Source organism: Phyllostomus hastatus, unplaced genomic scaffold (assembly GCF_019186645.2).
Source record: "Phyllostomus hastatus isolate PE091 unplaced genomic scaffold, TTU_PhHast_1.1 phas_scaffold_93, whole genome shotgun sequence".
Taxonomy (NCBI): Eukaryota; Metazoa; Chordata; class Mammalia; order Chiroptera; family Phyllostomidae; genus Phyllostomus; species Phyllostomus hastatus.
This window is the reverse complement of record NW_025334042.1, coordinates 11177387-11193974: the sequence shown is the minus strand read 5'-3', so window position 1 is coordinate 11193974 and position 16588 is coordinate 11177387. Positions and strand designations below refer to the sequence as shown.

Genomic DNA, 16588 nt, shown 5'->3' with positions numbered 1-16588 from the left:
TATATTTTATGTTATCAAATATTTAAAAAAGAGAATATTATGGAGACTGTTTTTCAGGAGAGCAAGGTGTGGGAATGGAGAATCAAGACCAGGTGAGAAGAAATGATGGCTTACCCAGGGGTTTGGTTAGAGGAGAAGCAGGAAAAACGGATGTTCTGGATATAGTTTGATAATAGAGAAGACAGAGCTAGCAGACAGAGTGGATGTAGAGGGTAATTTCTGGCTGGAAAAGCTAGAAGGATGACGGTCTCTTTTGCTGGGATGGGTGAAGCTGGAGGAAAATCGGTTTGGGGAAGGGTTATGGAGTCAAGAATTGTTTTTGTCATGTTATTTCAGAGGCATCTAAGTGGAGATATCCAGTTGGCTGTTGGATGTGTAAACCTAAGGACTTAAATCTCGTGACTAAGACAAACCTGGAGGTTTGCTTCGGTTTTCATCATCTTGCGGGTGCAACTGGAACTGTAGATTGGATGAGATCTAAGGGAGTTTGGTCTACAGCCCTAGTCCACACCAATATTGGAAGTTGGGGAGAAGAATAGTCAGCAAAGGTGTCTAAAAAGCAGCAGCAAAGCAAGAATATGGAGAACCAGGGAGGTGTGATGTCATGGAAGCCAAGGATGGAGGTATTTTAAGGATGGAGCGGCCAACTGTGTGGGTTGCTTTGGAAAAGGAAAGAGAAGTGATCTACGGTTTTGGCAACACAACGATCATAGCGGAACGGTCTCCGCGGCACAGCGCAGGCCGAGCACAGCAGATCAGGTTAAGAATGTGGAAGTCGAGTTCTCAACTAGAGGCAACTCTTCTAAGAAGTTTATACTCAAGGGAGTTGTTCGTTTTTAAATTAGGAGATGAGAAGTACAGTGGTCCCCTATTTTTCAAGGTTTTGCTTATCTTGGTTTCAGTTACCTGCTGACATCCACAGTCCACAAATATTAAATGGAAAATTTCGGATATAAACAATTCCCAATTTTAAATTGCGCATCTTCCTGGGTAGCGTGATGAAATCTCATGCTCTATTTCGCCCCTTGTGGCCCAGGAGGTGAATAATCCCCTTGTGGGTGTCTGCCTGCCTCCAGTGACTTACTAGCCATTTGGGTTATCAGATTTACCGTTGGGGCATCGCAGTGCTTGTGCGCCAGCAGCCCTTGTAGTAACCTAACACTGTCAGACTTCTAGTCGGCCACCTCATGTCATCTCATCACATAGGCATGTGTCATCTCACAGCATCACAAGAAGGTTGGGGTCAGGACAATACAATATTTTGAGAGAGATACCACACTCACATAACCTTTATTACAATATAGCCTTATAAACTTGTATTTTATTACTAGTTATTATTGTTAATCTCTTACTGTGCCTAATTTATAAATTAAACTTTATCCTAGGAATGTATGTACACCAAAAAAGCATTCTACCTAGGGTTTGGTACTATCTGAGGTTTCAGGCACCCACTGGGGGTCTTGGGAATGTAACCCCTTCAGATATGTTCATTTGTACACTTGAAAGCCAATGGCTGTGTAAAGTAAAATTCCATAGAGCAGACCCTCGAGTAATGTTTTGTTCAAAGCCATTCCTTTGTAATGTTTATGAGAAAAAAAAAAAAAGGATTCCCAGCTGGGGCCAATGTCTGTGTGGAGTTTGCACATTCTCTCCACGTTAGCGTGGGATTTCTCCTTGGACATGGTTCCTCCCATTTCCCAAAAGTGTGCACGTGAGGTGAACTGGCATGTCTACACTGTCCCCGTCTGAGTGAGTGAGTGAGGGTGTGTGTGGGAATGCACTCCATGGCGGAAGGGCATTCTGTCCACAGTTGGCTTCCGCCTTGTGCACCAGCTGCCGGAGTTGGCTGTGGTCGCCCACTAGACCCTGAACTGGAATAAGTGGGTTGAAAATAATTATCTTACTTATTTTTATTTATCTTTCTTAAATGTATGTGTAGCTTACATTTATTTCAATGTTTAATATTAGAAATGTTTGGGGTCTTAATTAGAAGTTTGGTGGTGCTTTTTTGACCAGAAATATGGCCTAGAAACTCGACTTTTGTTTATATCAATTAGACTGGTAAAATTGGTCATTTTGCTTGAAATCGCAGTTTTGAAGAACCTAGTGATGACATTATGTGAGGACTTACTGTATTTGGAAAACATATAGTTTTTGTAGAAATACTTGGAAATTTAAAATGCCACTTGATTTCTTTCAGTGAATTAACATTGTTTTGGCAGAAATTGTTTCTTTTCAAATGTAAAGAGTTTATTAGTTCTCAAAAGGATGAAGCAAAAAAAAATACCTTGTGAGAGTGTACTTGAGAGGTGAGGCTTGGAAGTTCACAGTACAAAGTATTTATACGGGTAACAGAAAGAATGGAAGGTTCTAATACTTTTCAAAGATTATGCAGAACTATAGACACTGAAAAAAGAAAGACAATATTTTCACAAATATCTAGAGAGGCTTCTAATTCAAACCCTGGGAAAAGGCACAAATAAATCTAGCTTATTTATTTTTAAAGGTAAACATACATGTTAAATCTTCTAGATAGACGGGGGAAGGCAAAAGTGAGGCTCTGAGGATGCAGAGGTTACGGAGAGGTGCAGAGAGCAGCAGAAATCTTGGGGAGTGGTGAATGAGGGGAGGCCAGATATTTAGGTGGCATGATCAGAGGCAGAAAGCCATTAGTCCTGTATTATTTAGGGGAGCAGTGGGTTGTCAAGACTGACCGCAGCGGAGGGACTGTTAGGAAGAATGCATATGAAAATAAGTTGGGGCAATGTTGTAGTGGGTTTAAATGCCCAGACAAGAATTTAACTTTGCAAGGATTTTGTACAGTTGCTAGTTTTTGAACAGAGGAATAATCTTTTTGATTTTAAAGTACACATTCTGGCTTAGACTTTCTCTAAGCATTTCATAATGTAAGCTTTTGAAGTGGTCAGATTCACAAGTGTCTTAGAGAATATGAAAGCTAAAATACTACTAATAATACTGGCCACCAATAATAATTCCGTTTTTAGAATTATTATATGGAAGGTACTGTGCTTGGTGGTTCACATGTAGCCATCACATCAACCCTGTGATACAGGTGTTGCTCTTCTCATTTTAGAGATAGGAAGAAAGGCTCGGTAATGTTTAATAGTTTGACTGCTAAACATAGAGAAGCCAGTATGAAAATTAAGTGCGCCCTGCCTGAAAAGCTGGCCCTGCCCTTGAAGTATATGTTCTTGCTGCAGAGATAAGGGTATATTACTATATGAACTGGTAATGACTTCCACACTTACTTTTTTTTTTCATTTTTTTGTAACTTAGCAAGCACTATCTGTGTCTCTATAAGTCAAAACTGTGGAATTACTCTAGGCCCTTATACTTGATTTTAGTCTTAATTTCTACTTTCAGACTGCTTCTTTATGGACTGGGATTCTACTTTAAAGTTAGCACACTTAGCTAGGGCCTTAAGATCTTGTCCAGGCCTGATAGATTCCTCTTGTTCCCTGTCAAGTCTATGCTTCTGACCACAAGGACCCACAATTCCCAGCCCAGGCCACTACTTCACAGCTCCAGAGACATCAGTCACACTGTGGTCAATGCAGCTGACACCAAGTCATTCAGTTGTCTGGCCCCACTTCAGGTCTCTTATGCTGAGATTGGACCTGCACAGCCCCTGAGGCCCAGAAGCCCCATCCCGAGTTTCCTATGGTCCTTTGGGCCCTGCACGTTGGACTGTTGACTTCATAGTTGAACCCCTCTGGCCCACTTTCCCCCTTCTTCTAGGTCTTCCCTACATGCTTAAACTATTGAGAGTCTAGTATGTCCCCCACCTGAACTTAGTATAATGAACAAGAAAATGCTTTAGGAACCTGAGCAGCTTATTCAAAGGAGATGTCAGAAACATATGGCAGTAATCAGAAAGTGGTTCAGAGATACATCACTCACTCACTCATTCATTCATCCATCCAATATCTATTGAGCACCTAGATGGGCTAGACAGACCCAGCATCATGGGTAGGTGACCTGTCTTGTTATAGAGGCTCCCACACTCAGAAGGGCCTCACTTGGTTTAATGCTTTGCTGTTGTCATCTTGAAGTTCTTAATAATTTTATGGTTGAATACGTGTCTTGTAAGTGGAGTCCCATAGAACAACAGAGCATGCATGTGAGCAGAGGAGATACACACATGTGTGTCTGCCTTGTTCCTTACTGCCCTGCCCCCATACAGCATACATGATGCCCATGAGTACAGAATTGCAGTAGACTCATATTGGATATGAGTTCAATGAACCTCAAAGGAGGTACAAGGTAAGCATGTTACATCCAGGATGAAGTATGTAGGGGTGCCGACAGCTCCAAGGGGCCGCACATTCAAACCGGGACTTTCTAAGAAACATAGATGATCCAGGTACCTTATCATATACTTTCGTAATTTTGTTTCACTGAAAATGATGACACAGAAAGAGAAAGATAGTTCCTTTTCCTTTCAGCCATTCCAAATCATTAATGAGCTGAGGGTAGATGGTGTTAGTAGGGTGGGCATATATAAATGAGTGAAGTAAAAGAGTTGAGTTAGTTGGGTGCAGCATTTCTGCTTTTCCAGAAAGAACATACATTTGTGCTTGTGAGCTACAAAACACAAATTGCAACTTTGGTGATTCCACATATACATCAAATGAACTTATGTTTGCATGTAAAGCTGGCAACACACAATATAAAGATGAATGCTAAAAATTCATCCTAGCAAATTCCAATTTGAATTTTTCTTAGAACAATCATTAGTAGCAAATAAAAATGCCATGACAAGTTAAGAGAGAAAGAATGTGGAAAGAAAACACTTTATATTTTAATGCTTTTAGTAGTACTTCTGTTCTGCATTTTGAACAAGTTGTCCTGCTTGCCTTTCTGCATGGACCCAACAAATTATGTGGCTGGACCTGGGGCCAGGCCCTGTGCTCAGAAGCAGAAGTATAATGATGGACAAGGAAGACAGACTCTGCCCTCATGAAGCTTGCATTTCAAAGAGGTAATTACATAATAACAATTGTTATAAGAAGCACAAAGGAAAGGTACAGGGTATTGTTACGAGGACATATACATGGAAAAAACTGCTGTGGTGGACGTGGTTGCCTGCCTGCCCAACAGCCCTTCTCTTTTGCTAACAAAATTTGCCTGCTTTAGAGACTAAAACTCCCAGACCCCCCACTTCCCTAGCATATAGAGTGTGGGCATGTGATGCATCATGTCCAATCTACCTGACTGGAAGTCTGCGGGGACAGAGGCACTTGTAGGAAAGATGTTCTTTCCCTGATAAAGAGAGAAACACATGAGGAGAAAATGCTTTCCTTTTGATCTACTTTAGATATTGTTGTGTGAGAACATTATGCTCGGAGCTGTGGTAGCCATCTGTGGCCATGAGGGAAAAGTGAAGAAAATGGCAGGAAGCTCACCCTTGGCTCTACCATAACTTTCAACCTCTGAATCCATCCAAAACTACATGCCTATGGAATTATTGTTAGGTGAGGAAAATAGATTCACATTGTTAAAGACACTTTAAGTTGGGCATTCTGTTGCTTGTAGCCAAGACTTCCTACATGATCAGACATTAAGTTTTCCTAGATTTGAGAAGACTGAGTTCCAGGCAGACAGAATAAGCATATTGGAAGGTATGTGGTGTGTTTGAGAAGCAAAGATCCCACAGTAGGTGTTCAGCATCCTGGACATCCGGTTCTGGGATACTCCAGCAGATACAGGACTCCACCCTTTCCTTCTGGAGGATGGTGATGAGGTTGTTGCTGCTGCTCTGTAAACTGTCTGAAAAACCTCAGGCTCTGGTGCTCGTTGTATTAGTTTTCCCACAGCTAGCTGGTAGCAAAGTTTTCATTTTCATTGACGGTCCCATTTGTGGGAAGTGTGTGCCTTGTCTGCATACAGCTACTGTGAGGAGTGACACAGAAATTATCAGAAGTTTTAGCAAACTGTAAACCCTTTGGCACATGACCCTCCTTGTTCTGGTAAATAAGCAAAGCAACGTGGAGGCGACAGACAGCAAAGAGTAAAATCTGTGGAGGCACGCATCAGCAGATGTACTTAAAATATTTTTATGAAACACTTGAATGAGTCCCCACAGGATAAAAATAATGAGAAGAGCCAAGTTATCAAGAGTGTCTGTATAATTGCAGAGCTAATGGTTAGAATGCAATCAGCCTCTGTGACTAAGGTGTGGCTTGGGTGCCCGGTGATTCCTACAATAATGACACCTAACAGTGCAGACCGTCAGGGCCATTATCATCACCGTGTTTACCAATACATCCCCTGCTCAGTGCCAGGAGGCAGGGAGAGCTGGGGTTTACAAAACAGACACTTACCTCAAAGGCCCACTGAAATTGCAATCATATAATGGGGGTGATTTTCTGTAATTTGTGGGAGGGAGCAGATGAAACCCTGGACCCTGTGTTAGAAACAACAACAACAATAAGAAACAAACAAGAACAGAAGAAAATAGCATGTTGATTATGTTTTTAAAAATTACATGGCACCTGTCAGCACTATAGAAGCATGGTCTAACTCTCACAACAGTCATGTAAGTGCCACAGGTTGAGAAGAGGACACTGAAGCGATGGGATGTCTAAGAGGCTTGTCCACAGCATGAGTGGACTAGCGACATCAGGGCAATAAAGCCAGCACTGTTAATTTACCAAGTGGTTCTCTCTCATCTTTTTCTGGTTTTTCGACCTTGATCCAGATTGGGCAGGAAATAAAAGAGAACACACAGGGACAAAAAACTGCTGTTGGCCTTGTAATAGTCAAGTGGAAACACCCAGCATGATTTAGTCACCTAATAATCTTTAAAAGATTTCTGAGTCTATACCAGTGAATTTTCAAAGAAAATTCCGAAAGTATCTAACTGGAGCTTCAACAGGCATTTGCAGTCTTCCTGTGTTAGTGTTCTGTCACTCACTCACTCATTCATTCATTCATTCATTGACAAATATTGATTGAGTGCCTGTTATGACTGAACAAGGCAAGGTTCTGTTCTCATGGAGCTCACCTTCTACCGGGAAGGAGACAGTCAGTATATAAGTAAAAAAGAATGAAAAAGAGAATACCAGAGAGTGGCGCCTGCTAAAGGAAATAGAACAAGAGAAAACTAAAGAAGGAGAGTCTGGATGGTGGGTTTCCTTTGGATAAGGAGGAGGGATTTAACATGGGAAATAGTGAGTGGAGACCTGTGGGAAAACTGGGAACAGATTCTTGGTACAGAATTTGCAAATGCAAAGGCCCTGAGTCGGGAACAAGAAACGCCAAAGGAAACCAGTGTGACTGGGTTATAAGGAGAAAGGGTGAGTTGTAGAAAATGCAGTTGGAGAACCATTCATTCATTCCAAAAAAGATTGAATTCTACATGCTAGCCAGTGCACTAGCTGCTGCTTCAGAGGAAAGTTCTATGCCTTTTTGTAGGCTCTTTTGCAAGATTCCCAGAATTATGAAATTGAAGAGAAACAACGCCCTGCCCAGTGGGCCTCAGTCCATTTTTCTCTCCTGCCTGCTCTGCAGAGAGGTGCTTAATGTCCTTATTTGCCTTAATGTACTTTCATAGAAAAAACCATAAGACATTATTCCAAACCTAGTTTTAAGGGAATTTATGAAATAGGAATAAATACCAGCATACTTTGTTCCAATGAATCTCGAATAATCAAATGATTCCTTACTTGGCATATTTTGGCTTCCACAAAAGGATTCTAATTGGGAGGATTTGGGGCCAAATCAGATGTAATGTTCTGAAACACTCATTCAGCAAATGCTTTGTTAGTCAAATAGACTTCGGAATATAAAGTAATCTGAAGAGTGGTTCTGAAAAAAGGCTCCAGCCGCTCTCTGTGTGGAGCCTGACACGACGCTGCAGAAGGCGTCTGTCCAGGTGGGATCAGTATGCACCTGAGCATTTATGGAATTAGTTTCTGTGTATAAATTTAAACCACTTCACTTAAATCCTGGATCAAAGGATACATACGATGTCTTGTTTTTGCTGTCATCAAAGCGCTGATCATGTACTAAACTTCAGAAATCTCAAAAAGGCTGACAGATCAAGTATTTCCTTCTTATTTCATTCCTTTAGATTTTATGGTCCCTTGAGCCTCTGGGGGTAACACTAGCTACACCTGTATTATTTTAACCTGGCTGCATGGGGAGTTTTGCTAGGAGGAAGTGAGGAAGGTTAGCATAGTTGAGTGTCGTACTGGATTTGCAGATATCAATGCACACCTTATTTTTTTTTGTGCTACTTGAAAACAAATTATGTTTGTCTTGTTGGGATTACAGGTGTGTGGAGGGTCACATTACTTCATTATATAGCAGATTTGCTAATCTCCATTTCCTACTACTGTCAATGCCTTGGGTAGACAGAGGCCATATCTTACTCACAACATGTAGTATACCCCTGGCATATAGTAGGTGCTCCTTAAATATTGGTTAAATGAACGAAATATCAATAAAAACAGGAACCACGGTGAATTTGTTATAATGAAGACAACTTTCTCTTTGTGTGGAATAAAACAGTTTAAAAATTTTCTGGTATATTCTCTTGTACTATTTAATTTTCTTTTTACTGGTAAAAATGGCTTTAGATACATATGCTCACATTACAAATGTACAAATGTGATGATATTGTAATATTGTTTTCTTCATTCAGCCATTTTTCCTACATTCATTTAGCTTCTTCCTCCTTCCACCTTCTGGCTCTCTGCCTTCACCTCCAAATCATATTAATAACCTAGTAATGTGTATAATTAGGAGCGTGAATATAAGAGGCAATATCAGCTGTATGACCTTGGGGAAGTTTTACAAGCTTCCTGTGACTCAGTTTTTTATCTATAAAATGAAGATCATAAAACTTACCTGAAAGAAGTCTGAGAATTAGATGAACTGTTGTATGTAAAGCTCTTAGAAGAGTGTCTGTCACCTGCTCACACTGCACATGTGACCGGGCAGGGCTGAAGTCTGCAGTTCCTCTCCACGGCGGCCTCTCTGTAGGGGTGCTCACAATGTGGCAGCCAAGGCCCTCAGAGTGAATGATCTGAGAGATGGAGAGGAGGAAGCTGCAGGGTCTTTAATGGCCCAGTCTCTAGTCTTTGTAACATTAAAGTTTTAAATTTGCTTACATTTGCTTGTAAATGGCTACATTTAAAATATCTTCAGAGTTTCTGGTCTTGATTAAAAAGTAACTGTTTTTGTATATATTCACCAACAGTTCTTACAAAATTTGTTTTACTGCTTTAAAAACAACTCTTTAATCCACCTGAAATTCATTACTATGTATGATAGAAGGTTCTAATTTTATTTCTTCTTAATGGCTAGATAAATAGCCAAAGTTAATTTTAACCTATTCTGAATTGCATTTGTATCTTTATTGCTAACTGCTGCAAAATGTATGTACCCCTCAATCTCAGTGGTTTAAAATTATAAAAGATTATTTCTTTGCTGAACTGTCTAATGGTGGAGTTTCTGGGTGGAAGCTCTCCTGGACTGCCTCTTCCAAGCAGTGATTCAGGGACCCAGACTCCTTCCATCCTGTGGTCTCTCCGTCTTTAACGTTAGGTTCCTAGGCCTGCCCGAATAGTTGTCACTGTTCCAGTTAGCCAGAAATGAAAAAGTAAGTGGGGAATCAGGCATGTAAGATTTTTATGGGCCAAACTTGGAGGCAGTAAATAGCATTTTCATGCTCATTCTTAAGCATGAGCTCAGAAGCATGGCTACCGCTAATTATGAAGAAGAATGGGAAATGCATTCCAGCGATGCAACTGATCTGTTTGTTGGTTTCTATGCTGATGCCATATTGTTTTGATTATAGTGACTTTATGGTGTGTTGTGATATTTCTTAAAGAAAGTCCCTGTCACTGGTTCTCTTTTTGTTATTTTCTTTCACATTTCTTAGGTATTATCTTCTGTACAAAGTTTAAATCAGTTTTGTTCAATTCCAGAATCAAAATGAAATAGCCATAACAAAATTCTGTTGGAATTTTAATTGAAAATATAGATAATTTAATTTGTAAAAGAGGTGATATTTTGTGCTATTGAGTCTTCTCAACCAAGAGCATGCGTCTCACTGTGGTTTTAATTTGTATTGATCAACTAATGGCGCTGATTATGTTTTCAGTGCTTGCCATTTGCATATCTTCATAGGAATGCCTACTCAAATTCTTTACTCATTATAAGCTGGGTTATTTGCTTTTTATTATTATATTGTAAGTGCTTTTTATATGTTTTAGGTACTAATCCTTAGGATGTAGAGGATTTGCAATTTTTTTATTCTTTTCACTTTCTTGATAGTGCCCTTCAAAGCACAAAATTTTACATTTTGATAAAGTCCAAATTTATGTATTTTTTTCTTTTGTTACTTTTGCTTTTAGTGTTATATCTAAGAAACCATTGCCTAATAGGCCATAAAGTTTTACACATATTTTTTCCTAATGTTTTTATATATAGATTTTGTTCTATTTTTTTAGTTAGTGTTTGATTATGGTGTGAGGTAGGGGTTCAAATTCTTTTCTTTCCTTCTCCCCCCTCCACACACACATAGATATTAAGTTATCCCAGCACCATTTGTTGAAGACTACGCTGTTCTCCACTGAACTTTCTTGGCCCACTTGTGAAAAATCAACTGCCCACAAATATATGTATTTTTTTCCTGAACTCTCATGATAAGCAAGTCCTCCAACTTTTTTTTAAAGGATTATTTTGACTATTCCAGGTTCCTGCATTTTCATATGAATTCCACCTGTGAAAAAACCAGGTGGGATTTTGAGAGCGTTTACACTGAACCTGTAGAACAATTTGGGTAATATTGTTATTTGAACAAAACTATCTCTTCCAGTCTGTGAATATGGATGTCTTTCTGCTTTCTTAGGGCTTCTTAATTTCTTTTAACACGTACCAATATTGCACTTATTTTGTTAAATTTATTCCTATTTTAATTTTTTAAAAAGCTATTACTATTTTAATTTTTTTGATGCAATTATAAATGAAATTGTTTTATTGACTTCATTTTTGGATTGTTCATTGTTAGTGTATAAAAATACAATTGATTTTTATGCATTGGTTTTGCAACCTGCAACTTTGCTAAATTAACTTACTAGCTCTAACATTTTTGTGGGTTCCTTGGGATTTTCTACAGAGAACATTATATTATTTGCAAATGCGGATAGTTTTACTTCTTATCCAATCTGGATGATTTTATTTCTTAATCTTGTTTAATTGCCCTGTCTAGAACCTCTGATAGAAAGGCAAATACAAGTGTTAAGATGGAACATTCGTGTTTTGTTTCTGATCTTAGGGAGGAAGTTTTCAATCTTTCACCCTTAAGTACAATGTTAGCTGTGGGATTTTCATAGATGCTTTTTGTTAGGTTGACAGAGCTTTGTTCTCTTCTAAGTTGGTTGAGTGTTTTTGTGATGAGAGCATGTTGGAGTTTGTCAAATGCATTTTCTATGGCTATTGATATAATAATGTAATTTTTGTTCTTTATTCTAGTACTATGGTATATTATTATACATTGACTAGTTTTTGAATGTTGAACCAACCTTACATTCCTGGGGTAAGTTCTACTTGTCATTATTTTTATTATTAGTTACTTTTTTAAACTTTATTTTTAAATTACAGTTTACATTGAACATTATTTTATGTTAGTTTCAGGTGTATAACATAGTGGTTAGATAATCAGATACTTCACAAAGTATTCCCCTTGATATTTTCAGTAACTACCTGGCACCAAACATAGTTATTACAAGATTATTGAGTATATTCCTTATATTGCACCATGACTATTTTGTAACTACCAATATTTGTCATTGTTTTTAAATGCAGGTTTCATTATTCAGGGTGATGAGGCCAACAGATCAGGAGACAATTGCCATGGAAAAGGTAGTTTGTAACTCACAGCTCCCAATAAGAGGGGACATGCTATGCCGTGGGGGGAGGGGTGGCACATGGGGGAAGCACTATGTTCAGTCAGGAGATAGAGAAAGGGGAAAATGTGGGTAAACTTTTTACTGTGGTGTCCATGGGAAGGAATGGACAAGAAAGGGCAAGAAAGTTTAGGGCTGGCTAATTTGAATGATTTGGTGGACTCTGGGATGTAGAGGCTATCCTTAGTTATCTGATACTTGGCCGTGAATGTTTAGGGTAGGGGAATAGTGGCCCAGAGTATAGAGCCTGATAAAGCTGATGGGTGAGGTGTGGGCCCTGGGTTGGTTGGTTTGCTTATCAAAGGAGCACTGACAATGAGTCGTTTACTGTCTCCAGGATTTCAGTGAGCTGTCCAGGGAAGGACAGCCTCTCCAGAGTCAGCAAGTCCTCAGATGTCAAAGCGCCAGGATAAAAAGACATGCTTAATATAGTCATGGTGCATAATTCTTTTGATATGTTGCTAGATTCAGTTTGCTAGTGATTTGATAAGCATCTATATTCTAGGGGATATTGGTCTGCATTTTTTTCTCTGGTGTTCCCTCTTCTTCTACTTTTTTTGGAAAAATTTGTACAAATACAATTGCTGTTAATTTTTAAAAGCCTGTCAGAATTCACTAGTGAAGCCAGCTGGTCCTGGGCTTTTATTTCTGGTGAGTTTTTGATTGCTAATTTAATCTCTTTACCTATTAAAGGTCAATTCAGATTTCACATTTCTTCTTTAGTCAGTTTTAATAGTTTGTGTCTTTCTAGAAATTTATTCTTATCTAGGTATTAGATTTGCTGGCATACAGTTTATACATTTTATCATTTAGATACACCTTTTAATCAATACACCATTTTATACAATGAAGTAAAACCAGATGAAAGGCCACGTTAAAGTGCCAGGGTGTCATCTCACAGGAAATCCTACTGTTTAGGGAGGCAAAAAAAAAAAATTAAATGATCAGAATTGATCGGCTTTTTAGGGATCATTTGGTTATCAGAAAGCCACTAAAATAGAATCAAGTGAAAATATGAGTCATTGCAAATATAACAGTAAATTAAACTACAAATTTCAAACACTATAGGATATAAAGTTTACGTTACTGAAAATGAAGGAGCCAGAATTTGTGGCAAGTATTTCTTAGACTGTGTTATGTGCTTTGTTCCCCTCGCCCCACAAAGGGTAGAGGTAAGTGGTTTCTTATTCTCCCTTTAAGCTTAGGAAAGGTGGTTTCAACAGGGTTAACTGATAGAGTAGAGGAAGGACCCTGACCACTGGTGTCTGACTTGACGTGCACCAGAGCGGCACGAGAGGCAGCAAGTTGTTTTGGTGTTAGTTTGCACTCCTCAAATCTGCCAAGGCAAAGAAAATCTTCACATATGTCTCCTGAGGATCAGGGGTGAACCACACACATACGAGAGGCAGTGTGATGTCAGATTAGGCTCTGTTCAATAGGCCATCATGATGGCCTTGATGGCATCATGATGGGAGATGGGATTGCAGCAGATGGAGGCTAAAGATGGACAATGGGATTCTTTGGAGCTATGAAAAAGGTAGCAGTGTCATCCTGTTGAAAGATGCATTTATCTGAATTAGAGGGACTTCAGGAAGAGCTGTCTAGCAGTGGATTATTTATTTTTTTTCTAAACTGGGCCATTTTGATGTTCCTTACAATAGAATAAATAGTTCTCTTGATGACTGCAGATATGGAAGCTGTTTGAGAGCACTCAGCAACATCACAGTAAAGCAGTTTTTCTGGTTGATACACAGTCTTCAATCATTATAAGGAGTTACTTGTGTGACACTGCTGTTAAACCAGTAAGCCTGCATTTATGCATCCACCGTTTCCAGGATTGTTGGTAACTGGGCATATTTTCCCCAAATAACCTACATCCTTGTGTCACAAGGCCCAACTTGCTCACATTCACCTCGATGACGGTACCTTTGCTAATAACACCCGAAGTTGTATAAAGTGGGGATGAGGGATTCTCTTTTACACTAAGTGTTGGCAGGAAAAGGTGGCTTTAAGTTCAGGCTGTGTGACATGGGCCCTCTGGAAACATAAGCCCAGTGGCCTAATGAATCTTTCATATTTAGGTGGTTTTCCGGTAAAGCCATCTCCAACACAGCAGACTCTAGTAACCATCCTCTTCCCCACTTTCTTCTTTCTCTTTCCTGTTTGAATAAATTTTAGTACCTCTCTTTCTCCTTGGGTATGAACTTTGGGCAGAGGGATTTCCCATTTTCCTACTTTCTCTTTCCATTTGTGTTTAATCATATTGGAAAGTACTTTAGCTCAGCCTGTCTCTCTCTGTCCAGTAGATAGGCAGATACTACTCCTTGCGGAGTCTTCCCATCATTTTTTTGTTTAGTGTTTCTATCTTCATGCATCTTGATAGTCTTTTTCATTTGTATTTTCTCAGCATGGTATTGTTTATGGTATAGCTTCAAACTGATCATCTTTTTTTGCCTTCTTTGAATATTCATGAGCCTCTCAACTTTCCTTCTTTCTCTTTTTCTCATGGTAATCCAAACAATATCCATGTGGCACTTGTGGTGCAACTCAGTATATTCATTTTGTGGCACGGTTACCTACTGGGTGCATTTCCCTGGCACCAAGAGGCTCTTAACTTTCAGGTCTCAGACATCTACCCTATGATTCCAGCAACTTGCAACAGGAAAGGGACATTCTAACAATGGATTCTTTAAAGAACCCATAAAAATAATGCAAACATATGCCAGGCTCCCAGACAAAGAGAATCCAGCTTTTGAAAGTAATAGGTAAGTATTTTCCTTTGCCTCTCCATTCTCTCAGTGACTACTCCCTTCACCCTTTAAGGATCAGAAAGTAGCCAGTGAGTAGAGGAGGAGGTAGAGAGCACTGATGAGAGGCTACTACCACACTTTGCCCAGGGTAGAAGTTCCTGCCTGAAGGGGAGGAAGTGTCAAACTGTGAGGGGTCTTGGAGTTTGCCCTGCTTGCAAGTTAGCCTCCTGTAGTTCATTGGATGCTGGTAGGAGACAAAAGACTCAGGCCAGAAACAACAAACAACTTATCATTTATAGTAATGGTACTCATATGATGGTTCCCTGAGCCTTAGTTTCCACAGGGTGATGCAAAGGGGGCCAGATTTCACCAGCATATGTAGTAGACTGTAGGAGAGAAAACTCTAAATTGAAGGAACCTGAATATTTTCTAATAGGCCGCAAACATGCCTGCCTTTTCTCCAGAGAGAGACATTATTATACTGGGCAGCAATCAGTCTGTTCTTCATCTTGAGGGAGATGCTATCTCTGTCTTTTAAGTCTGTTCACTAGGCAAAGATCCTTGACAAGATAAATACAGAACAAAGGAAAGTCAGTGCCTTTCCAGCAAGATATGCAGAAGCATGAGAGACCCATGGGGAAGAGTCATCCCCCACCCCACAGGAAGTAGCTGTAAAACTCTGAGTGAAGTTGGGAGCTTTGTCCCTAACTTGGAACAGGACCTTTTAAATAGCAAGATTTGAGAATTTTGTTTACTATTTAAATTGACCATACGATGTTATGTTATATTAAAATGAGCAGATAAGATATTTCAAACAGAGACAGTAAAAAAGTCTCCCACCCCAAATAAAATAGAAGGTGAAAACAGGAGAAAAAATTTAAGTGGCTTTATGGTTAATTCCTAACAGTTATATTTGATTAATATACCCATTGCATATAAGAACTTGATGAGTTATCCTAAAGTCATCTGTGATCTAGAAATCTGGAAATAAAATATAGCCAAACATCTTGCAAATTGGAAAGAATTGCAATGTTAGGATTAGATCGATTCTCTCTTCTTTCTTTTTCTCCTTCTGCTTGGTCTCTCTCTCCTGTTTCACTTTACTTTCAGTAGGTCACCTTCCTCTGCTCACTCATATTTTGCAATCTTCCACAATGTCAGTGTGTGAGCAGCTCCAACTTGCCATGGCCCCAAATCTGGATCTATCTCTTCATGAGCTTTTATTGCTGGATCCCTGTACCATTTTTCAATAGTCATTTTGCTTCTTGGTTCAAATTCTCTGGAGAAGGAATCATACAGTTATTGTTGAGTCAATGGATTAACTTCCTCTAGTCAAGTGTCCAGCTTCATTCAATAACCTGGTGGTGGGGCTGGAACTGGGCTCTGGTGAGGTCAGGAGGCAATAATGAGGCCACAGCAGCTGAGAACATGGGTTCATTCTGAGAAAAGATAGGTGAGGGAGGGGCAAGTAGCCCAAAACTCATTTCTGAATTCTGACTTCAATATGATCTGAATTCAGGAGAATTTCTAGGTGCAATGTATATAATATGATTTTAAATAGAAAGTTGAACTCATTTGTTGATGATGTCTATAAAATTTGTAATTGAATTTTGTAAATAACTGATATTGGTCATAAGAGCTTGGGTAGTAGAACTGAGTCAAGTCAAACTCATCCAACTCATAGAAAACCCAGAAAAGCGCATGTGCAGTTGATGGGAGTTATGTTACCCCTCCTGACAAGAGCAAATGTCCTAAGCCCTGGCTGGTATAGCTCAGTGGATTGAGCGCGGGCTGCGAACCAAAGTGTCACAGGTTCGATTCCCAGTCAGGGTACATGCCTGAGTTGCAGGCCATGACCCCCAGCAACCGCACATTGATGTTTCTCTCTCTCTCTCTATC

General features: G+C 39.5%; 1 pseudogene; it reads right to left on the bottom strand.

The window, feature by feature from the left end:
* Nucleotides 1-13733: 13733 nt before the first annotated feature.
* LOC123812566 lies at nt 13734-15946 on the bottom strand (annotated as a pseudogene).
* Nucleotides 15947-16588: the final 642 nt, after the last annotated feature.